Below are 25926 nucleotides of genomic sequence, written 5' to 3'. Positions count from 1 at the left end.
TATTTTTGCTTATTTGACACACTAACACACTACATGCAAAAGCTAGTGTGTAATAATTCATTCACAACTTCACCAAAACTTTCTAGTGTAAGAAATTTAATTTCCTCTCTACATTTTAATGAGAAATTAGAGAGATAAAATACTCCAAAAATTCATCTACTCTTGACCGAAATATTCAAGAGGACAAACAATAGTTTTGGGTCAAATTTTAGTAAGATTAATATTCTTTTAGTTCAAATAATATTAGTCTTTAAGAGGTTACCTTGGGTATTCATCTTTGGGAGAGATTCTACCTTTGAATCTTGTTCATCCATAAGGAAAGCTCAAGAACTAAGTAAGGTAGATGACCTTACTAGTGCCCAAATATCCGAAACATGCAATTTAAGGAACCGATTTCTTCTCTTAACTCTTGATGTTTGCATGCATAAGATCATTTATTTATTTTATGACAAATTAAAATAAAACATATATGAATATGTTAGTATATAGATCTACTTTTCCTTCAACTCGGACCCAAGAGGTGACTTGGGTAACGCAACTAGGTCGTGTTCTAGACCAAACATGATTCACATGAACCCCTAACAAGGTTAGACATGACTAGTAAGGGCAAATACAGGTCTAACTAGGCTGACTCGAACCAAACTGACTCAAAATCTATCTAGGCTTGGGTTAGGTTCGAAACATGATTCATTTGAATTTTGAATTTGAAAAAGGATTGAATTAAAAATGGGCTTTTAAATGGCGCAGCATGCCAACTTATAAAAGACTTATTTTTTGGTCGAAAATTCTAATCCTAATTCGGCAGCATTTCGACTTGAAAATGATCTTTTTTTCAAAAGAGGTAAGTTCAAAAGTTCGTGATTGGAAACATGACTTGGAATTTTCGAAAAATTGGTTGAAATGGACTAAAAATTTTCGAAAAAAGCAAAATGGCCGCAAAAACAATTTTTTTTTTTAAAAAAAACGTGACATATTTTTTTTTTTCAAAAAAGGTTTTCGACTCGGGATCACATAGCAATTAGTCATACACATATTAGGGATGCAATGCATGAGCCTAGACTCTTCTAAGTCTCGGTCGGTCCTCTAAAAAGGGTCTATGCCAATGATCCCGCGTTGTTAGAGAAGTGGAGACCCTCGTACGCACTGTGCAATATGGTAGGATGCACTTACTATCCTCGGTGGAACCACCTTGATATTTAAACCAGGCATAGTGGACGTCATTTTCCTATTCTGTGATCGACCCAAGAGGGAAAATGGCCCGAGTCCTAAAGTCTCATTAGGGTTTATGCATGATAAACATTAAAGAAAACATGATAGATAATCCTATTAGCCATCGTTTTCCTTTTCGAGTTTCACTGTCCCCAGCAGATGGAGTCGCCAAATTGTGGACAAGGGAAATTTCATCCACGCGAATGTTTCTTTTCAAAAAACACTTTTCTTTTAAGAGAGAGTTGCCACTAAATTTTTAGGTGGAATTTAGAAACCAATTTTGTAGAGATTTCAGGTTCTTTGTCAGAGTACATATTAGGAAGTTAATTAATTTCATTAAAAACACCGAACCCCACCCGTTGAAATAACGGCCTCTACTAATGGAGTACGATAGCTATGTGACTATCTATCATGTGAAATGCAATCATTGTTTTAACCCTAAACATGTGAATTTCATTCTAAATGGTTTAATGCATCTAACTCGTCGAGTGATTTATCATGTGAGTTCATTTATCTTATCAAAATAAACAAACAAAGGAGAAGGGCTAGAAGCGTCTTACTCATAGCATAAGAAAGATTAACAAACATTAAGGCCTTAAGGGTTAGTTCACAATTAATATAACAATAAAAATTGTAAACACCTAAAACAAGCAACGAGGCATGATGGCACACAAACCAAGGCCAAGGCCGTGACATATACTCGGCCAAACCGTTACCTACACGGTCCATTGAGTTGCATGTGTAACCTATTCTAAGTCAAGTCGAGTTCATGCAAGTGACATGGATAGCAAATCAACAACAAATGAAACAATGCAAACATGTGTTCAATTCTTAAACAATAGGTCTTGGTATAGACGGGTGGGGCGAACAAACGGGTAAAGACTTCTAATAAAATGGGTAGGGGGGATAAGGTGGGGCACTCTCCATGTACTTCCCACTTTATGGCAAATGGTTATTTTGTGAGGTAAAATGGTATCCGTCTATACGTATAGACGGATAGTGTCCGTCTATAATGAGAATTTGTGATTCTTAAACAACAATTGCATAACATGCTGGCATATGAACAAGGCAAGTTAATTGACAAATTCTAACCAAAAAAACAGGCCATAAACTTGTGATATAGAACACAAACACACGACCAAAGGCACACAACAAATCGACACACAAATTATTCTAATTCATGCGATAAATGCGACAAATTGCTTAAAACGTTTAGCATGTGATTATCTAAATCAAGACATGCGCAAATAAACAATCTAAACCAAAAATATCTCATATGAATGGCAATATTTCGACACATATGACAAAGAAGCAAGATTGAATTAAATCTAACAATTTCATTGTTAACGGTGATTTAAACATACGAAAATTGTCATTAAACTTGAAACAAATCAAACTAAGATAAAAAACACGCTAAACTCAAATAAAAATTTCATCTTTTATTAATCAACATTTAAAATATCATGCAGAGTTAGTTTAGTTACCTTTAGCTTCTCCATATGAAAAGCGGAGTTGATGATCTTTCTATGTTTAGCCCAATTCTCACCATCATATGCAACAAGCCCTCTCACAAGCATTTTGGTTAGAGGATTTGTACGTGGTTTCTGAAACTCTTCATACTTCATTAGTATTTCTTTAATCATTTGAGGATCCATGATATTGATGCATGGTACCGGCCCAAATCATACAAAAGACGCCTTACCTGCATTCCACATACAGAGTACATATAATTACACAGTAGTGGTTCATAAATTTTGGACTTTAGGTGATTATAAATAACAGTCATTTAGTTGAAATCAACAAATTTAGTTTCCTTGAGCAAAATACATACCATGTGTGTGTATAATTCGTCGAGTGAAAGGCTGAACGCGATTTGCAAAGTCATCGGAGAGTGTGATGGGAGTAGACATAGCCTCCTTGGACATCTTAGAATACAAACTTAGAACGCAAAATAACATCCCCGTCACTCCCCGTAGTATACAAAACTCTTATCATTACCACTTTTACCGGTGTTTTTAAAAAATCTAGCATCCCATATTCCCATGGATAATGAGTTGGTGCCACCGGATGACACTAAATTTCGGCGCCAATCTCTCGCATGCTATAAGTGGGACCGCTTCAATAAAAGATGCATGTGAGAGGGTGACACCTAATTTCGGCGCCACCCGATGACGCCTATCATTATCCTATTCCCATCTTTTACGAAGAACAAGTGAACAAGCTTCACCATCATTACCACTACCACTACCAAAACCAGTGTACACCAGATACTATAACAATTGATATACAACATTTATAAAAACAAAGCAATAATGCTGTTAATCTCATCACTCCCATCACACCACTCCCTCACTAATCCATCCTTAATTAACCACTACATTAAACACCGAAATCACTCCCCAAAATCCCACTCTTTTGCTTACCCACCTGAACTTTCATTCTCACTCTCACCAAACTCTTCTTCTTTATCCACTTCAACTGCTGCTGCCACTCTCCGCTGCGTAAACGACCCTGTTTTGGATGAACAAGGTGACGGTACAGGAGAGTGGATCCCATCCGCCGCGGCTGTTGCTTCCGCCATACGCAAAGTATCATCTTCACCAATTGAGTTTACCGACAAAATTGAAAAAGACCCTAAATCGCAGGGTTTGGTTCTTCCAACCCCTGATTTTCACCGTCTTTGTCTTGATCAATTGGCTCTTTTTCAACGAATTGTTCATCCTAACGCCCTTCTTTCGGTATTTATTTTTATTATTTGTTGATTATTTGGGTAGTCGTAGCATCATCAATTTTGTGTGTTGAACTCGATTTATCACTAATGTGCAGAAGCGTGAATATCCCGTGTCGGGCATCTGCTTTATCTGTATCCACAACCCATAATAGTAACCGCTTTAAGCAAAGCCCTCACAGATTTACTCTTGGCCTCCTTCCAAAAAGTAGCCCCATACTATTATATTTTGTAGACACTTATAAAGATGATCTTTCATCTTTATTCTAGGACATGAGTTTGCACCTAACATGTTACAGTTGGTTGAAATGGCTTTAGTTAGTTGTATGTAGATGGAAAATAGTTGTTATGATCAATTGCTGAGTTGGCAAGTAGTTAGAAGAGTTAGTTACAGTTAGATGGTACTAGCCACTATAAATAGAAGTATCCTGTATTCATTTGGGTTATGCTATTCATTAAAATCAAATACAATTCCGTTCAATCATTCCTTTATCACATCTCTCTCTATTTCCATCAATAATCACGTGTAGGTAGCTCGAATTACACTATTTGAGTGTTAATTCCTGGGATCTACAACATTGGTATTAGGTTTTTTTTCGATCTTGGACCTTTTTCCACGCTAATTTCCGCCCAAATTTCTGCACAAATTCTTCCACTCCTGTTTCGATTTTCTTACATCTTTTATCACAAATCTGGCACCACCTAAGAAGAAATCAATGGAAGCTCAACTCAAGAGTCTAAAACAACGAATGGAGGAACAAAATCAAAAGTTGCAAGCTCAATTGTTGGAGCAAATCAAGACTATGGAAGATCAGTGAGCACAATTGATGCAGTTGCTGAAGGACAGACCAATTGAATCATCTGGCGAAGAATCTGGGGGCACTTTGAATCGCCATTGTAATTCACACAATCACCAACGCCAATTTGGGTATGTTCCTAAAATCGAATTTCCCTCATTTGATGGCGAAAATTCTAGATTATGGATTCAAAAGTGTGAAAAATACTTTAATCTTTGCAAAGTTCCTGATGATAAGAAAGTCGACCTAGCTGCAATTCATATGATAGGCAAGGCTGAATCATGGTTTAATGCATATATTGCTGCTAGAAATTATGTTTCTTGGTCTACTTTTATTGTTGATGTTTGTGCTCGTTTCAAAGATAAATTGGGTGCGAATGTAGTAGAGCTGTTCAATAGATTGCATCAAACTGGTCCTTTAGAGGATTATCTTGATTCTTTTGAGCACTTGAAGTCTTTGATGGTGCAAAAAAACCCGCTTTTGCCTGACTCTTATTTCTTGGATAGTTTTATTGGTGGTTTGCGACCTACTGTGAAACCTTTTGTTCGAGCCTTTAAACCTGAAACCTTGGCAGAAGCAGTGAAGTTTGCTCGATTACAGGAAGAAAGTGTGGAAGCAACTAAGAACTACACTAAAAATTCTTCTGTTTATCCTACAAAAAACAACCCTTCTTTCTCTAGCACCAAACAACAGCCAATACTAGCTACACCACAATATAAATCAAATTACATCTCCCAAAATAATTCAAAAGCAAATTTGCCACGAAAGAACCTTACCATGGCTGAGATGGCAGAAAAAATAGCTAAAGGGTTGTGTTACCTTTGTGACCAGCCCTATGACAGGAATCATCAATGTAAATTCAAGCAATCTCAATTATTCACTATTTTTGTTCTCGGGGAAGATGAATGGGGTAGTGAAGGAGATTTTGGGGATGCATGCCTTGATGATTCTCATAGTTTTGACAATGAATTTGAAGTCAATGCTCTTGCTGGTAATCAAGCATTTCAAACAATGAGGGTGACTGGTTATGTAGGAAAAAAGTCTTTGCATATTTTGGTCGACTCAGGAAGCACTCATAACTTCCTTGATTTATCTTTGGCTAAGAAAATGGGATTAGATCTCGAGAAGATTACACCTCAGGCAGTAACTGTAGCTGATGGCAATCATCTAGCATGTCAGTATGTTTGTAAAGAGTTTTCTTGGAGGTTACAAAATACAGAATTCAAATCTGATGCCTTATTGATACCCTTGGGAGGATGTGATATGGTTTTGGGTGTTCAATGGTTGAGTAATTTAGGCACTGTAAAATGGAACTTTAAAAAGTTGTTGATGACTTTTGAATATGAAGGCCAACATCATATGCTTAGGGGAATTCCACCAAAATTGGATAAAAGTGGTGCAGCTACTAGCAAGGTGTTTTCTAATTCTATTCACCTATTTTATGTCCAAACTGCACAAGCTGGGTTGGAGTAGATGCAATTTTCTCCATGGTGTACATCATCACAGGACCAGGGTTATCCTAAAGCCATTGGTCAACTTTTGGACATATACAAAGATGTATTTGATGAACCTACTGAATTACCACCTAGTAGGGGTGTGTTTGATCACAGAATTCCTTTGGAGAATGATGTTTCACCTGTAAATATCAGACCTTACAGGTATCCTTTGAAGCAAAGAGATGTAATAGAACAATTAATCCAGGAAATGTTGGACAGAGGTGTTATACAACAAAGTTGCAGCCCATTTGCTTCTCCTGTTGTGTTGGTTGGCAAGAAGGATGACAGTTGGAGATTATGTTTGGATTATAGAGAATTGAACAAAAAAACTATCAAAGACAAGTTTCCAATTCCAGTGGTAGATGAGTTGATTGATGAGTTGGCTGGAGCGGGCGAGCGGCTGTCTTCAGTAAACTGGATTTAAGGGCTGGTTATCACCAACTAAGGATTCATGATAGTGATGTTTATAAGACAGCATTTAAAACTCATTTCGGTCATTATCAGTTCCTAGTAATGCCTTTTGGGCTTACTAATGCACCAGTTTCGTTCCAGAGTTGGATAAACTATATTTTCAAGCCTTTGCCCAGAAAACATGTGTTAGTTTTCTTCGATGACATACTTGTCTATAGCAATAATCTAGAGGATCATGTCAACTGAAGAGTTAAGAACGATTAACACCTAAGAGGGGGAGGGGGTGAATTAGGTGTACCTTTTAAAAATTTTATCCTTAACTTAGTTAATTAGTTACTTTAAGCTAAGAATAAAGAAGTACAAGACTTGAGAAACTTAATTGAATGTAAGTTCACAAGAAGGTACAGCAGTTCTATGTCACAGTATAGGTGACTGTGACACAGAGCTTGATTAGGTACATGCGAGAAATAGCAAAGTGGAAGAACGTAAAAGTAAATGAACAAACAAACGACATTTAAAAAATTGGTTCAGCCTCTACTCCGAGGCCTACGTCCAACCGTTATTTTATTGCTTGTTTAGAAATTTACTCAAACTAACTAAACCCCTTACAATGAAAATAACTCGCCAACCTACTCCGGTTGCACTCAAACTTAAAGCTACTCCGCTTCAAGAGTTTATGAGTTCTATCTCAAGGTGTTACAGAATCTTGAATCTCAAGAGTTCACTTAAATGAACATGGAGATTACAATGAAGATCTAACACGAGAATCATGGAACAAACTCATTATGTCACAGTACAGCGAACTGATACTTGGAGGTTTTACAGCTTTTTCGAAAACAATTTTGAAGACTTAAAATCAGAAAAACGTTTTGCAAATACTTGAAGAACAAAGCTTTGAATGCACAAATGATTTGCAAGGTTTTTACAATAAATGCTTTGGAAGTCTTGAGAAATAAATGTGACTAAGACACTCTATTTATAGTGGATTTAGTCTTAGGTAAGTACAACTTAGAAAGATTAAATCCAATATTAAAATGATAGCTTTGAGTGATGGTAATTGTTAGACTATAGGCTTGGGGCTTAAGAAATCAGAAAACTTAAGCTTCTACACTCAACATGTGACAATTTACCAAAATGGCAAAAAGCTTTTCTTACTTTAGAAATTTGACAAGTCTTCTTTGCCATTTTAGTAAAAGGTGTTTGCACAAATCTAGAGGCTTAGACAAGTGGGCTTGTGACTCCAAAATTTCGGATTATTTTCAAGCTTTTGAAAATTCAAATGTTTAAGGTTTAAAGTTTGCAAAGTTTTGACACTTAAAAACATTTGGTCGAAATTCCTCCTCCGTATGATAGTACCAGAAACCACAGTACAACGTACTGTTGCATGGTTTTGCCATTACTTGACTTAAATGAGAATGTTACACTTACTCTTACATATGTCGACTAAGGCTTAGAAAATATCATTGTCTTGACTTCCTTGATTAGCTTGATCATCTTGAATCATTGTTGAAAGTCCATTTGATTGCTTCAATCACTAATTATTTCAACTAAGAGCAAACAATCAAATAACAAAGGGACTTGGCATCATCAATCCAATGTCTTCTAACAAATTCCCCCTTTGATGATGACAAGTCCAAACATGTGTGATATTCCCCCTTAGCCCATGGTTAGTCGGTCTTTGGTCAATTCAACATAAACATTATTAATAAACATGATCAAGGTAGTCGAAAGGTGCAACATGCTTGGCCAAAGTAAAACATCTAATCATGCAAGCTAAGACGTAATTAAGGTGGACGTTAGCCTAAGAGTTAGAAGATCACACATAGCATAATTAAACTACTTCCCCCTCTTGACATCGTCAAAGGAGGATAAAACATGTCCAAAAGTCAAGCAACACGATTTAAACACACACAAATAGTTCAAGCAAGATAAAAACAAACATCCGAAAGTGCAAGAGAGTGTCTTTAAAAAATAGCAAAGAGCCAAAGTTCATAAGGAGAGACGGGTTAAGGAGGCATGAGCTTAGGAGGCATTCGACTTGGTGATCTGAAGATGTTCAAGTAGATCTTCATTCATAGTGCGAAGATCACCCACCTCATCCCTTAGCTTGCCCTGTTCTTTGACCAACCGATTTACAATTCCAAGAAGTTCATCCAACTTTGCGAGCACCACACCCAATTCAACAGTAGAACCTGCTGTAGAACCCGACTGATTTTTCCTTTCCAATCCAATCCTTAATCTCCAAGCTCATCCGAGAAAGAAGGCCCGGTGTCATTTCATCACTCAATTTCTCAATTGCAGGGCTTCCTTTCAACACTAACCCCTCCCTCATAAAGATGATCGAGAGCCACATACAATAAGGAACCACGACATTTTTGTCAAAGTTGCCGCTTTGGAATTCAGTGGACATCTCAAGAATTCGGTGAAACATAAGGCGAGGAAGGTTAATGGGTTTGTGCTTGACAATGTGATGAATAAGGAGCATGTCAAGGAGAGAACATCTCCCACGGCTATTGTTGGAAGGGACTAGGTTACGAAAAACAAGGTTAAAGATGAACCGGATGGGTGCGGTTAATTCAAAAGCATATATGTTGGTTGGGCCATCGTCATCATGAGGTCGAAGAACCTTCATGACCTGGGTAGAGGTAACCTCGTCAACTTCACCCCAATCACGTTTGGGGAAGGAGGTAAGCCCGATATCACATATGTCCAGATGGGCAGCAAGTTGGTTGATTGTAAGGACAAAGGGTTTCGATTTATAAAGGCGAGAGAGAGTTCCGATTCAACATCTACCTTGATATTTGCATAGAATTGGATGATTTCGAACAAGTACATGGGACTATATTTGTCCAACAAATTCACCCAATCCTGTGCATACATAGCCTCTTTAAAGTATTTAAAAGCAAGAGAGGTGTCATACCAAGATTTCTTATAACGCCTTCCACTGTGGAAGCAACAAATCAAAGATACCATGGCATATCTTGAAGATCTCCTCCAGGAAGATCGAGAGAACTAAGATGGTTGAGGATGTCATTCTTGAATGATTCGGCATAAGGGGCAATAACAAGGTCCATGCATGTGTTGAGTGGAACCTTCTCCTCAATGATCTCATTCTCATCTATGCTTGGCAAATCTCGATGATAACGAGCCCGTTTGGGTGCTTTGGTTTTGGATCCGGATCCGCTTTTCCTTTGAGTGACTTTGGGTTTTGGAGGGGATGCCTCCGGTGTCACATCCTCATCATCATCACCGAATATTTCAAGCATCTTTCGCTTGGACCGGGTTCGTGATGCGGGTTTTGAAAATAATGGGTCAAGCCAATCATCAAACACCACTGTGGCATCACCATGAACCTCAACATCAACAACCTCTTCATGCGCTGTTTTTGTTGAATCAATCTTTGGATCTTCATCAATTTTTTCAGCATTGGAACCGATTTCCCTTTCAACAGTGGAAGCCACAGTTACATCAATTTCACTCCTTTCATCCTTCTCTAAAGTTTCACTCACCAAATCTTTCAACAGCACATCATCATCATTCTTTTCAGTAGCATCATTTTCATTTTCACTATTCTCCTTCGATTTTTCGTTGTCTCCCTCTAATTTTTCTTCACTTTCTTTTGATTTATCATTGTCTCCCTCTGATTTTTCCTCACTTTATTTTCCCTCTTTTGATTTCTCACTTTCAAGTTCCCCCTCTTTCATCTCACTTGAGTGATCTCCCTTTTCACTTGTTTCGAGAACATCACTTGATTTTCGAGTGTCTTCAGTCTTTTTGGTTCCCTTAGAACCGGAATCTTCCTCATCAGTGTCATAGTCCACCGTAGAATCTAATTGTAGAGAGATAGGAGGATTCCTACTTCTATCTCCTCTGCCACGGCAACCGCCCCTTTTGGCGGTTGTCTTTTTTCGTGCAACGGTTGGCTTGGCAGTGGCAGGGCTGATCTCATTAGTTTTGGCAGCGGTTTTAGGAGTCATTTTCTTCTTGGCAATATATTTTGGATTGAAAGTATTTCTGAGTTGAAGAACTTCTTTTGAAAATCTTGGAGGCATTTTAAGAGAGTGAAAAGGGAAAGGGTGTTGACGGTTTTGGGAATCCGAAAAAGGTGAGAGTTGGTTTTTGTTTAGTGGGTAATAGGGAGTGTTAGTGGAAACATGGAAGTAAATGATGGGTTGGTGTAATTAATCAAGGTGAGAGGACGGTTGAGTGTTAAGAGAGTGAGGCTAGGGTGTAGGCTTTAGGTATGATGGGACATAAAGTAATTTGGGAAGCTCAATGCAAAAATAACTCAAGTGCACATAGACAATTGTTAATTTCATCTTGTTCGACATTTGCATGCATTTTAACCATATTAACTAAAATTTAATTACATGTAAATCCTCCTTCTAATCAATCATTGGAAAAAGTAATCTAATTTAGCGGTATGTCACCCAATAAACCAATTTCTGACCGAAGTCTTTCGAATTGTTCTCTTTCTAACGGTTTTGTAAGAATGTCCGCAACTTGATTTTCCGTTTTACAAAAGCTTAGACAAATATGACCTTTCTCAACTTGATCACGTAGAAAATGATGTCGTATGTCGATGTGTTTAGTTCGTGAGTGTTTCATAGGATTCTTTGATATATTAATTGCACTAGTGTTGTCACAAAAAATAGGGGTAGTCTCGAAAGTAAGGCCATAATCATGCAATTGTTGCCGTACCCAAAGAATTTGTGCACAACATAGAGCGGCACTCACATATTCACTTTCGGCCGTGGACAATGCAACGGTGTTTTGCTTCTTAGAAACCCATGAAATGAGACACGGTCCTAGGAAAGTAGCAATGCCCGAAGTGCTTTTCCTATCCAATGTATCACCGGCATAGTCCGCATCCGAAAAACCTACAAGATCAAGTTCGTAGTGAGTTGGGTACCAAAGATATAGCCCTTGTGTTCCAATCAAATACCTAAAAATCCGTTTTAACGGCTTTGAAATGAGATTCTTTAGGATTTGCTTGGAAACGGGCACAAGCACACACACTAAATTGTATGTCGGGTCGACTAGCGGTTAAGTAAAGTAAGGAACCGATCATACCTCGATATACCTTTTCACTAATGCTCTTACCGTTTTCGTCTTTGTCAAGCTTGACTTTAGATACCATTGGCGTAGGCATAGAATTAGAATTAGTCAACCCAAACTTACTTAGCATTTCTTTTAAGTACTTTTGTTGGTGAATCATCGTTCCATTTTCACATTGTTTGATTTGAAGACCAAGAAAGAATCCAAGTTCTCCCATCATACTCATTTCAAATTCGAAGTCATCAAATCGAGAAAAGTACTTATAAAGAACATTGTTAGTTGCTCCAAAAATAATGTCATCGACATATACTTGCACAAGCAACAGTTCATCTCCTTGTGACTTGATAAACAACGTTTTATCCACGGACCCACGTATGAAACCATTTTCCTATAGAAACTTTGAAAGCCTATCATACCAAGCCCTAGGAGCCTGTTTTAAACCATAAAGTGCTTTATCTAGTTTAAAAACGTGGTTGGGAAACTCGTTGTTTATAAAGCCCGGAGGTTGTTCAACAAACACTTCTTCATCAAGGTATCCATTTAAAAATGCGGTTTTGACATCCATTTGAAAAAGCTTTATACCTTGAAAAGACGCAAAAGCTACAAGCATTCGTATGGCTTCAAGCCTAGCTACCGGTGCAAAGGTTTCATCGTAATCAATTCCTTCTTGTTGGTTAAAACCTTGCACCATTAGTCTAGCTTTATTCCTTACGATTTCTCCAACATCATCTAGCTTATTGCGAAAGACCCACCGTGTACCAATTACAGTACGTTGGGAGGGCCTAGGGACAAGATGCCATACCTTGTTTCTTTCGAATTGCTCCAATTCCTCTTGCATTGCAATCACCCAAAGATTCATCGATCAAGGCTACTCGTGACATGGCTGGTTCGATTTTTGAGATGAAAGCATTGTGTACACAGAAATTTTGAAGCGATGATCTGGTTTTATTCCGAGGTTAGGTCCTTTGGTTAAGTTTGATAAAGAATGTGAGCTTTGGTGTTTCCATTTCTTGGGGATAAGTGAGTTAGAGGATTCGGTTTGTTCGTCCGCAACAGTAGAGGGGACTGTTGCATGAGGATTGTTTGAAGGAGCTGATTGTGGTTCATTTATGTTTAGATTGGGCTGTTCTTCACCATCCTTGTTCCCCCTGGATGAGGCAGCATCATCTTGTGTAGGAGGACGATTAGTTCCCCCCGAATTTTGGACATCCTCCTCATGCAACAGTGGCTCCAAATGTTGCTCACCTCTTCTACCACTTGATCCATATCATGTCGTATCAAACCAATCTCAAAATCGTCATCATATTCATCATCCTCATCATCAACCTGTGTGTTTGACACAAAAAGACTAGATTCATCAAATATTACATGAACGCTTTCTTCCATTTTCATAGTCCTTTTGTTATAAACCTTATAGGCTTTACTATGATCGGAATAACCAACAAAAACTACTTCATCACTACGAGCATTAAATTTGCCAAGGTTGTCTTTTCCATTATTGTGCACAAAGCATTTACTACCAAAGCATTTTAAATGTGAAAGGTTAGGTTTTCTTTCTAGTAATAGTTCATAGGGAGTTTTCTCAATGATTTTTCTAATCATGACATGGTTGTAAATATAACAAGATGTGTTTACAGCTTCGGCCCAAAAATTCTTAGGAACTTTAGAGCTAATGAGCATGGTTCTAGCCATATTTTCAAGAGTTCGATTCATTCGTTCCACAACCCCATTTTGTTGTGGGGTTCTTGTGCCCGAGAAGTTATGACTAACACCATTCTCATTACAATAAGAGTCAAATGACGAGTTTTCAAACTCGGTTCCATGGTCGGATCTCAATGAGACAAGTTTATAGCCAAATTTGTTTTGAACCTTTTTTACCCAAATTAAGAACTCATCAAATGTTTGATCTTTAGAACTTAAGAAGAGAAGCGAAACAAATCTTGTGAAGTCATCCACAATGACACAAATAAAACGACTTCCACCTCTACTCACAACTCGCATGGGACCACACAAATCAATATGAATGAGTTCAAGAGGTAAGGAAGTGCTAACAACCTTTTTGGATTTAAAAGAGCATTTAACTTGTTTTCCTTTAACACAATCATCGCAAAGTGATTTAAATTCAAACTTAATGTTAGGAATGCCGTCAACTAGATCAAGTCTCTTGAGGGTGTTAAGTGTCTTAGCATTTACATGACCAAGTTGTTTGTGCCAAAGGCAAGGGTCGTTCTTTTGAACACTCATGCATGATAATGATTGACCCGACAATGAATATAAGTTAGTCATGTAGACGTCTTTGACACGTTTACCTTCAAGTATGAGTTCTCTAGTTTTTCCATTGATGATTCTACATTCACTAGCAAGAAATTCAACAATAATATCTCGATCACATAGTTGTGAAATGCTCAAGAGATTGTGTTTCAAACCTTTGACAAGCAACACTTTATCCACGCATAATGACTTTGACTTACCAACTTTTCCAATACCAACGATTTCACCTTTCTTGTTGTCGCCAAAAGTCACCATGCCACCATCGTAGGCTTCTAGCGAGAGGAATTGGTTTTCATCTCCCGTCATGTGACGAGAGCATCCACTGTCTAAGTACCAATTGCTGCTGCCCCTCACTAATGCCTATAAGAAATCAAACATTTAGTTTAGGAGCCCAAACAAGTTTGGGCTCCTTCTTGACAACGACCTTTTTGACTTCCTCTTTCTTTATCCACACTTGGTTAGCATTTTTAGTGTTTCTTTCTAAGTCACGGACTCTTTTGTCACAACCATTAAACTCATGACCTGTTTTGCTACAGTAGTTACAAATGATGTACTCAGGAAGACCAAAGATACTTTCTTCTTGAAGTCGGTTTGACTTGGATCCTGGTTTCGAGTGCAACAGTGTGTGCTACTGTTGCATTTGAAACCAAGTCCAGCATTCTTTGCAAATTTTTCATATTCTTGTAATTGTTTCAAGAGAAACTCCAAAACATTCTGACTTCCTTCCCATTTTAAGTAGAACATCTTAGCCTCATCTAACTCTTTAGTCAATGTTTCGATTTTAGCAAGATGATTAAGATTCAATTTACCTAAATTGTCGAAAGCTTGTTTTGCAAGTCTTGCTTCGTCACTAAGTAACATCCCAATTTGTTCTAATTGTTTATTATCCCTTTGACATAATTTGAGGTCAGCTAGAAGAGTGTCACGTTCCTTAGTTAAAGAAGACACTAATTTTGTGAGAGTATCTACTTCTTTTCTCGACTCGGATGCCCAAAGAGAGACCTCGTGGCATGAGTCTGTTCAGCTCTTTTTAACATCTCAATTTGAGCAAGAAGGTCATCATTTGATTTTTGAGCTCGTTCTAAGGCACTTTTGACATGACTAGACTCATCATTTAACATTTCAACAATTTTAACAAGATCGTCTTTTTCGTTGTTACGAGTAGCTAAGTCAATCAAAAGTTGGTCACGTTCTTGAGTTAATGATGACACATTTCCTTTGTTAGAACTGGATGCAACAGTGCAGGGATATGTTGCACCGGTTTCATCAATTTTGTTGGCTAAAAACAAGTTTTGTTTTCGAAGCTTTTTGATTTCTTTCTCAAGACTCAACATGGAACTAGGTTAATCATTCTCATTTAGACTTTCTTTTAGGACTACATTTTCCTCAGCTATGTCCTCAATTTCGATTTGCATAGCTTCCAACTTATTAGTTTGGACACGACATTTATCTATGAATTGATCTAGGAGAAGACAAACTTTGTCTTTAGAGAAAGATCGAACCTTTTTCTTGAGCTTAATTACCTCATGGTCTGAATCAGAGTCTGAATCTGCGGAGTGAGCCATAAGACACTTGATGTCTTCTTTCTTTGATGATTTGGATGCAATTTTTGAGGAACTGGACGAGATGCTAAGTTTGGCGTCTAATTCATCCTCAAGGACATCGTCCTCTTCAGAATCAGACATGCCCCAAACAGCAGTCATTACTTTGTTTTTGTAATCACGTTTTGCAAAGTCACGTTTTTCCTTAGATTTGATATCGTTCCACTTTGGGCATTCCTTGATTTGGTGACCTTTGTCGCCATACTTAAAGCAACCAATAGTGGAGTTAGATCTTCTCTTAGGAAAACGGTGTTTATTAGAGTTGTTGCTTTACCTTTGAGAGTTTCGACCATTGATCATGCCAACAATGTTTTTAGTGAACATTGCAAACTCATCATCTTCATCCTCCTCATCACTTGAGAGAGCATTAAGAGCGAGTCCCTTCCCTTTAGAACTTTCACTAGAACGCTTCATGAGAGTTAACTCATGAGCCATAAGTGAGCCCATAAGTTCATCAAGGGTGAGCAATGAAAGGTCCTTAGCTTCCTCAATAGCCGTAACCTTCGGTTGCCACTTTTCAGTTAGGCTACGAAGGATTTTACGGACTAAATCCTCGGATTGAAAACTCCTACCTAAACTCTAAAGGTCATTGACAATACTAGAAAAACGTGAATACAAACTATTAATTGACTCATCTCGTTCCATATTGAACATCTCATATTGTTGCATGAGAAGATCAATACGTTATTTCTTGACTTGTGACGTTCCCTCATAAGCAAGGCTTAGGGTGTCCCAAATCTCTTTGGCCGAAGCACATCCAGATATACGATTAATCTCTTGGTCACCGATCCCATATTGAAGAATGGACATGGCCTTAGAGTTTTTCTCGATTTTCTTATAGTCGGCCTCAACATACTTATCCTCACTTTTCAAGGAGCTAGTGCCATCAGCATTAGTCACTTCGATTTTGAGGGGACCCTTTTGAATGATTAACCAACATTCATAGTCAGTACTTTTGACATAGTGCTCCATGCGATATTTCCACCAGGCATAGTTTTCTCCCTTGAAAATGGGATACTTAGTGTGTTTTGAATCGTCCATAACTATAGGATCAACTCTTTGGATTTAACCAATATCAAGAGCACGAGGCTCTGATACCAATTGAAGAGTTAAGAACGATTAACACCTAAGAGGGGGAGGGGGTGAATTAAGTGTACCTTTTAAAAATTTTATCCTTAACTTAGTTAATTAGTTACTTTAAGCTAAGAATAAAGAAGTACAAGACTTGAGAAACTTAATTGAATGTAAGTTCACAAGAAGGTACAGCAGTTCTATGTCACAAGATAGGTGTCGTGACACAGAGCTTGATTAGGTACATGCGAGAAATAGCAAAGTGGAAGAACGTAAAAGTAAATGAACAAACAAACGACATTTAAAAAATTGGTTCAGCCTCTACTCCGAGGCCTACGTCCAACCGTTATTTTATTGCTTGTTTAGAAATTTACTCAAACTTACTAAACCCCTTACAATGAAAATAACTCGCCAACCTATTCCGGTTGCACTCAAACTTAAAGCTACTCCGCTTCAAGAGTTTATGGGTTCTATCTCAAGGTGTTACAGAATCTTGAATCTCAAGAGTTCACTTAAATGAACATGGAGATTACAATGAAGATCTAACACGAGAATCATGGAACAAACTCATTATGTCAAGATCAAATGAATGATACTTGGAGGTTTTCTGACTTTTTCGAAAACAATTTTGAAGACTTAAAATCAGAAAAACGTTTTGCAAATACTTGAAGAACAAAGCTTTGAATGCACAAATGATTTGCAAGGTTTTTACAATAAATGCTTTGGAAGTCTTGAGAAATAAATGTGACTAAGACACTCTATTTATAGTGGATTTAGTCTTAGGTAAGTACAACTTAGAAAGATTAAATCCAATATTAAAATGATAGCTTTGAGTGATGGTAATTGTTAGACTATAGGCTTGGGGCTTAAGAAATCAGAAAACTTAAGCTTCTACACTCAACATGTGACAATTTACCAAAATGGCAAAAAGCTTTTCTTACTTTAGAAATTTGACAAGTCTTCTTTGCCATTTTAGTAAAAGGTGTTTGCACAAATCTAGAGGCTTAGACAAGTGGGCTTGTGACTCCAAAATTTCGGATTATTTTCAAGCTTTTGAAAATTCAAATGTTTAAGGTTTAAAGTTTGCAAAGTTTTGACACTTAAAAACATTTGGTCGAAATTCCTCCTCCGTATGATAGTACCAGAAACCACAGTACAACGTACTGTTGCATGGTTTTGCCATTACTTGACTTAAATGAGAATGTTACACTTACTCTTACATATGTCGACTAAGGCTTGGAAAATATCATTGTCTTGACTTCCTTGATTAGTTTGATCATCTTGAATCATTGTTGAAAGTCCATTTGATTGCTTCAATCACTAATTATTTCAACTAAGAGCAAACAATCAAATAACAAAGGGACTTGGCATCATCAATCCAATGTCTTCTAACAAATTCCCCCTTTGATGATGACAAGTCCAAACATGTGTGATATTCCCCCTTAGCCCATGGTTAGTCGGTCTTTGGTCAATTCAACATAAATATTATTAATAAACATGATCAAGGTAGTCGAAAGGTGCAACATGCTTGGCCAAAGTAAAACATCTAATCATGCAAGCTAAGACATAATTAAGGTGGACGTTAGCCTAAGAGTTAGAAGATCACACATAGCATAATTAAACTACTTCCCCCTCTTGACATCGTCAAAGGAGGATAAAACATGTCCAAAAGTCAAGCAACACGATTTAAACACACACAAATAGTTCAAGCAAGATAAAAACAAACATCCGAAAGTGCAAGAGAGTGTCTTTTAAAAAACAGCAAAGAGCCAAAGTTCATAAGGAGAGACGGGTTAAGGAGGCATGAGCTTAGGAGGCATTCGACTTGGTGATCTGAAGATGTTCAAGTAGATCTTCATTCATAGTGCGAAGATCACCCACCTCATCCCTTAGCTTGCCCTGTTCTTTGACCAACCGATTTACAATTCCAAGAAGTTCATCCAACTTTGCGAGCACCACACCCAATTCAACAAAGAGAACCGTCTTTGTAGAACCCGACCGATTTTTCCTTTCCAATCCAATCCTTAATCTCCAAGCTCATCCGAGAAAGAAGGCCCGGTGTCATTTCATCACTCAATTTCTCAATTGCAGGGCTTCCTTTCAACACTAACCCCTCCCTCATAAAGATGATCGAGAGCCACATACAATAAGGAACCACGACATTTTTGTCAAAGTTGCCGCTTTGGAATTCAGTGGACATCTCAAGAATTCGGTGAAACATAAGGCGAGGAAGGTTAATGGGTTTGTGCTTGACAATGTGATGAATAAGGAGCATGTCAAGGAGAGAACATCTCCCACGGCTATTGTTGGAAGGGACTAGGTTACGAAAAACAAGGTTAAAGATGAACCGGATGGGTGCGGTTAATTCAAAAGCATATATGTTGGTTGGGCCATCGTCATCATGAGGTCGAAGAACCTTCATGACCTGGGTAGAGGTAACCTCGTCAACTTCACCCCAATCACGTTTGGGGAAGGAGGTAAGCCCGATATCACATATGTCCAGATGGGCAGCAAGTTGGTTGATTGTAAGGACAAAGGGTTTCTGATTTATAAAGGCAGAGAGAGTTCCAGATTCAACATCTACCTTGACTGTTGCATAGAATTGGATGATTTCGAACAAGTACATGGGACTATATTTGTCCAACAAATTCACCCAATCCTGTGCATACATAGCCTCTTTAAAGTATTTAAAAGCAAGAGAGGTGTCATACCAAGATTTCTTATAACGCCTTCCACTGTGGAAGCAACAAATCAGCATACCATGGCATATCTTGAAGATCTCCTCCGGAAGATCGAGAGAACTAAGATGGTTGAGGATGTCATTCTTGAATGATTCGGCATAAGGGGCAATAACAAGGTCCATGCATGTGTTGAGTGGAACCTTCTCCTCAATGATCTCATTCTCATCTATGCTTGGCAAATCTCGATGATAACGAGCCCGTTTGGGTGCTTTGGTTTTGGATCCGGATCCGCTTTTCCTTTGAGTGACTTTGGGTTTTGGAGGGGATGCCTCCGGTGTCACATCCTCATCATCATCACCGAATATTTCAAGCATCTTTCGCTTGGACCGGGTTCGTGATGCGGGTTTTGAAAATAATGGGTCAAGCCAATCATCAAACACCACTGTGGCATCACCATGAACCTCAACATCAACAACCTCTTCATGCGCTGTTTTTGTTGAATCAATCTTTGGATCTTCATCAATTTTTTCAGCATTGGAACCGATTTCCCTTTCAACAGTGGAAGCCACAGTTACATCAATTTCACTCCTTTCATCCTTCTCTAAAGTTTCACTCACCAAATCTTTCAACAGCACATCATCATCATTCTTTTCAGTAGCATCATTTTCATTTTCACTATTCTCCTTCGATTTTTCGTTGTCTCCCTCTAATTTTTCTTCACTTTCTTTTGATTTATCATTGTCTCCTCTCGATTTTTCCTCACTTTATTTTCCCTCTTTTGATTTCTCACTTTCAAGTTCCCCCTCTTTCATCTCACTTGAGTGATCTCCCTTTTCACTTGTTTCGAGAACATCACTTGATTTTCGAGTGTCTTCAGTCTTTTTGGTTCCCTTAGAACCGGAATCTTCCTCATCAGTGTCATAGTCCACCGTAGAATCTAATTGTAGAGAGATAGGAGGATTCCTACTTCTATCTCTCCTTCACACGCAACCGCCCCTTTTGGCGGTTGTCTGTTTTTTCGTCAACGGTTGGCTTGGCGATGGGGTGATCTCATTAGTTTTGGCAGGTTTTAGGAGTCATTTTCTTCTTGGCAATATATTTTGGATTGAAAGTATTTCTGAGTTGAAGAACTTCTTTTGAAAATCTTGGAGGCATTTTAAGAGAGTGAAAAGGGAAAGGGTGTTGACGGTTTTGGGAATCCGAAAAAGGTGAGAGTTGGTTTTTGTTTAGTGGGTAATAGGGAGTGTTAGTGGAAACATGGAAGTAAATGATGGGTTGGTGTAATTAATCAAGGTGAGAGGACGGTTGAGTGTTAAGAGAGTGAGGCTAGGGTGTAGGCTTTAGGTATGATGGGACATAAAGTAATTTGGGAAGCTCAATGCAAAAATAACTCAAGTGCACATAGACAATTGTTAATTTCATCTTGTTCGACATTTGCATGCATTTTAACCATATTAACTAAAATTTAATTACATGTAAATCCTCCTTCTAATCAATCATTGGAAAAAGTAATCTAATTTAGCGGTATGTCACCCAATAAACCAATTTCGACCAAGTCTTTCGAATTGTTCTCTTTCTAACGGTTTTGTAAGAATGTCCGCAACTTGATTTTCCGTTTTACAAAAGCTTAGACAAATATGACCTTTCTCAACTTGATCACGTAGAAAATGATGTCGTATGTCGATGTGTTTAGTTCGTGAGTGTTTCATAGGATTCTTTGATATATTAATTGCACTAGTGTTGTCACAAAAAATAGGGGTAGTCTCGAAAGTAAGGCCATAATCATGCAATTGTTGCCGTACCCAAAGAATTTGTGCACAACATAGAGCGGCACTCACATATTCACTTTCGGCCGTGGACAATGCAACGGTGTTTTGCTTCTTAGAAACCCATGAAATGAGACACGGTCCTAGGAAAGTAGCAATGCCCGAAGTGCTTTTCCTATCCAATGTATCACCGGCATAGTCCGCATCCGAAAAACCTACAAGATCAAGTTCGTAGTGAGTTGGGTACCAAAGATATAGCCCTTGTGTTCCAATCAAATACCTAAAAATCCGTTTGACGGCTTTGAAATGAGATTCTTTAGGATTTGCTTGGAAACGGGCACAAGCACACACACTAAATTGTATGTCGGGTCGACTAGCGGTTAAGTAAAGTAAGGAACCGATCATACCTCGATATACCTTTTCACTAATGCTCTTACCGTTTTCGTCTTTGTCAAGCTTGACTTTAGATACCATTGGCGTAGGCATAGAATTAGAATTAGTCAACCCAAACTTACTTAGCATTTCTTTTAAGTACTTTTGTTGGTGAATCATCGTTCCATTTTCACATTGTTTGATTTGAAGACCAAGAAAGAATCCAAGTTCTCCCATCATACTCATTTCAAATTCCGAAGTCATCAAATCAGAAAAGTACTTATAAAGAACATTGTTAGTTGCTCCAAAAATAATGTCATCGACATATACTTGCACAAGCAACAGTTCATCTCCTTGTGACTTGATAAACAACGTTTTATCCACGGACCCACGTATGAAACCATTTTCCTATAGAAACTTTGAAAGCCTATCATACCAAGCCCTAGGAGCCTGTTTTAAACCATAAAGTGCTTTATCTAGTTTAAAAACGTGGTTGGGAAACTCGTTGTTTATAAAGCCCGGAGGTTGTTCAACAAACACTTCTTCATCAAGGTATCCATTTAAAAATGCGGTTTTGACATCCATTTGAAAAAGCTTTATACCTTGAAAAGACGCAAAAGCTACAAGCATTCGTATGGCTTCAAGCCTAGCTACCGGTGCAAAGGTTTCATCGTAATCAATTCCTTCTTGTTGGTTAAAACCTTGCACCATTAGTCTAGCTTTATTCCTTACGATTTCTCCAACATCATCTAGCTTATTGCGAAAGACCCACCGTGTACCAATTACAGTACGTTGGGAGGGCCTAGGGACAAGATGCCATACCTTGTTTCTTTCGAATTGCTCCAATTCCTCTTGCATTGCAATCACCCAGCATTCATCAGTCAAGGCTACTGTGACATGGCCTGGTTCGATTTTTGAGATGAAAGCATTGTGTACACAGAAATTTTGAAGCGATGATCTGGTTTTTATTCCAGAGGTTAGGTCACTGGTTAAGTTTGATAAAGAATGTGAGCTTTGGTGTTTCCATTTCTTGGGGATAAGTGAGTTAGAGGATTCGGTTTGTTCGTCCGCAACAGTAGAGGGGACTGTTGCATGAGGATTGTTTGAAGGAGCTGATTGTGGTTCATTTATGTTTAGATTGGGCTGTTCTTCACCATCCTTGTTCCCCCTGGATGAGGCAGCATCATCTTGTGTAGGAGGACGATTAGTTCCCCCTGAGTTTTGGACATCCTCCTCATGCAACAGTGGCTCCAACTGTTGCTCAGCCTCTTCTACCACTTGATCCATATCATGTCGTATCAAACCAATCTCAAAATCGTCATCATATTCATCATCCTCATCATCAACCTGTGTGTTTGACACAAAAAGACTAGATTCATCAAATATTACATGAACGCTTTCTTCCATTTTCATAGTCCTTTTGTTATAAACCTTATAGGCTTTACTATGATCGGAATAACCAACAAAAACTACTTCATCACTACGAGCATTAAATTTGCCAAGGTTGTCTTTTCCATTATTGTGCACAAAGCATTTACTACCAAAGCATTTTAAATGTGAAAGGTTAGGTTTTCTTTCTAGTAATAGTTCATAGGGAGTTTTCTCAATGATTTTTCTAATCATGACATGGTTGTAAATATAACAAGATGTGTTTTCTGACTTGCCCAAAAATTCTTAGGAACTTTAGAGCTAATGAGCATGGTTCTAGCCATATTTTCAAGAGTTCGATTCATTCGTTCCACAACCCCATTTTGTTGTGGGGTTCTTGTGCCCGAGAAGTTATGACTAACACCATTCTCATTACAATAAGAGTCAAATGACGAGTTTTCAAACTCGGTTCCATGGTCGGATCTCAATGAGACAAGTTTATAGCCAAATTTGTTTTGAACCTTTTTTACCCAAATTAAGAACTCATCAAATGTTTGATCTTTAGAACTTAAGAAGAGAAGCGAAACAAATCTTGTGAAGTCATCCACAATGACACAAATAAAACGACTTCCACCTCTACTCACAACTCGCATGGGACCACACAAATCAATATGAATGAGTTCAAGAGGTAAGGAAGTGCTAACAACCTTTTTGGATTTAAAAGAGCATTTAACTTGTTTTCCTTTAACACAATCATCGCAAAGTGATTTAAATTCAAACTTAATGTTAGGAATGCCGTCAACTAGATCAAGTCTCTTGAGGGTGTTAAGTGTCTTAGCATTTACATGACCAAGTTGTTTGTGCCAAAGGCAAGGGTCGTTCTTTTGAACACTCATGCATGATAATGATTGACCCGACAATGAATATAAGTTAGTCATGTAGACGTCTTTGACACGTTTACCTTCAAGTATGAGTTCTCTAGTTTTTCCATTGATGATTCTACATTCACTAGCAAGAAATTCAACAATAATATCTCGATCACATAGTTGTGAAATGCTCAAGAGATTGTGTTTCAAACCTTTGACAAGCAACACTTTATCCACGCATAATGACTTTGACTTACCAACTTTTCCAATACCAACGATTTCACCTTTCTTGTTGTCGCCAAAAGTCACCATGCCACCATCGTAGGCTTCTAGCGAGAGGAATTGGTTTTCATCTCCTGTCATGTGACGAGAGCATCCCTTTGTCTAAGTACCAATTCTTCTGCCCCTCACTAATGCCTATAAGAAATCAAACATTTAGTTTAGGAGCCCAAACAAGTTTGGGCTCCTTCTTGACAACGACCTTTTTGACTTCCTCTTTCTTTATCCACACTTGGTTAGCATTTTTAGTGTTTCTTTCTAAGTCACGGACTCTTTTGTCACAACCATTAAACTCATGACCTGTTTTGCTACAGTAGTTACAAATGATGTACTCGGGAAGACAAAGCATACTTTCTTCTTGGAAGTCGGTTTGACTTGGATCCTGGTTTGAGTGCAACAAATGTGTGCTCTTTGTTGCATTTGAAACCAAGTCCAGCATTCTTTGCAAATTTTTCATATTCTTGTAATTGTTTCAAGAGAAACTCCAAAACATTCTGACTTCCTTCCCATTTTAAGTAGAACATCTTAGCCTCATCTAACTCTTTAGTCAATGTTTCGATTTTAGCAAGATGATTAAGATTCAATTTACCTAAATTGTCGAAAGCTTGTTTTGCAAGTCTTCATTCGTCACTAAGTAACATCCCAATTTGTTCTAATTGTTTATTATCCCTTTGACATAATTTGAGGTCAGCTAGAAGAGTGTCACGTTCCTTAGTTAAAGAAGACACTAATTTTGTGAGAGTATCTACTTCTTTTCTCGACTCGGATGCCACAGAGAGACCTCGTGGCATGAGTCCATTCGGCTCTTTTTAACATCTCAATTTGAGCAAGAAGGTCATCATTTGATTTTTGAGCTCGTTCTAAGGCACTTTTGACATGACTAGACTCATCATTTAACATTTCAACAATTTTAACAAGATCGTCTTTTTCGATTTATTACGAGTAGCTAAGTCAATCAAAAGTTGGTCACGTTCTTGAGTTAATGATGACACATTTCCTTTGTTAGAATGGATGCAACAAAGTGCGGGGATATGTTGCACCGGTTTCATCAATTTTGTTGGCTAAAAACAAGTTTTGTTTTCGAAGCTTTTTGATTTCTTTCTCAAGACTCAACATGGAACTAGGTTAATCATTCTCATTTAGACTTTCTTTTAGGACTACATTTTCCTCAGCTATGTCCTCAATTTCGATTTGCATAGCTTCCAACTTATTAGTTTGGACACGACATTTATCTATGAATTGATCTAGGAGAAGACAAACTTTGTCTTTAGAGAAAGATCGAACCTTTTTCTTGAGCTTAATTACCTCATGGTGCAGAATCGAGTCGAATCGCGGAGTGAGCCATAAGACACTTGATGTCTTCTTTCTTTGATGATTTGGATGCAATTTTTGAGGAACTGGACGAGATGCTAAGTTTGGCGTCTAATTCATCCTCAAGGACATCGTCCTCTTGAGAATCAGACATGCCCCAAATAGCAGTCATTACTTTGTTTTTGTAATCACGTTTTGCAAAGTCACGTTTTTCCTTAGATTTGATATCGTTCCACTTTGGGCATTCCTTGATTTGGTGACCTTTGTCGCCATACTTAAAGCAACCAATAGTGGAGTTAGATCTTCTCTTAGGAAAACGGTGTTTATTAGAGTTGTTGCTTTACCTTTGAGAGTTTCGACCATTGATCATGCCAACAATGTTTTTAGTGAACATTGCAAACTCATCATCTTCATCCTCCTCATCACTTGAGAGAGCATTAAGAGCGAGTCCCTTCCCTTTAGAACTTTCACTAGAACGCTTCATGAGAGTTAACTCATGAGCCATAAGTGAGCCCATAAGTTCATCAAGGGTGAGCAATGAAAGGTCCTTAGCTTCCTCAATAGCCGTAACCTTCGGTTTGCCACTTTTGATTAGGCTACGAAGGATTTTACGGACTAAATCCTCGGATTGAAAACTCCTA

The sequence above is a fragment of the Silene latifolia genome, chromosome Y (genome assembly GCF_048544455.1).
Source record: "Silene latifolia isolate original U9 population chromosome Y, ASM4854445v1, whole genome shotgun sequence".
Taxonomy (NCBI): Eukaryota; Viridiplantae; Streptophyta; class Magnoliopsida; order Caryophyllales; family Caryophyllaceae; genus Silene; species Silene latifolia.
The sequence above is the reverse complement of the archived record's forward strand: the minus strand, read 5'-3'. Positions refer to the sequence as shown.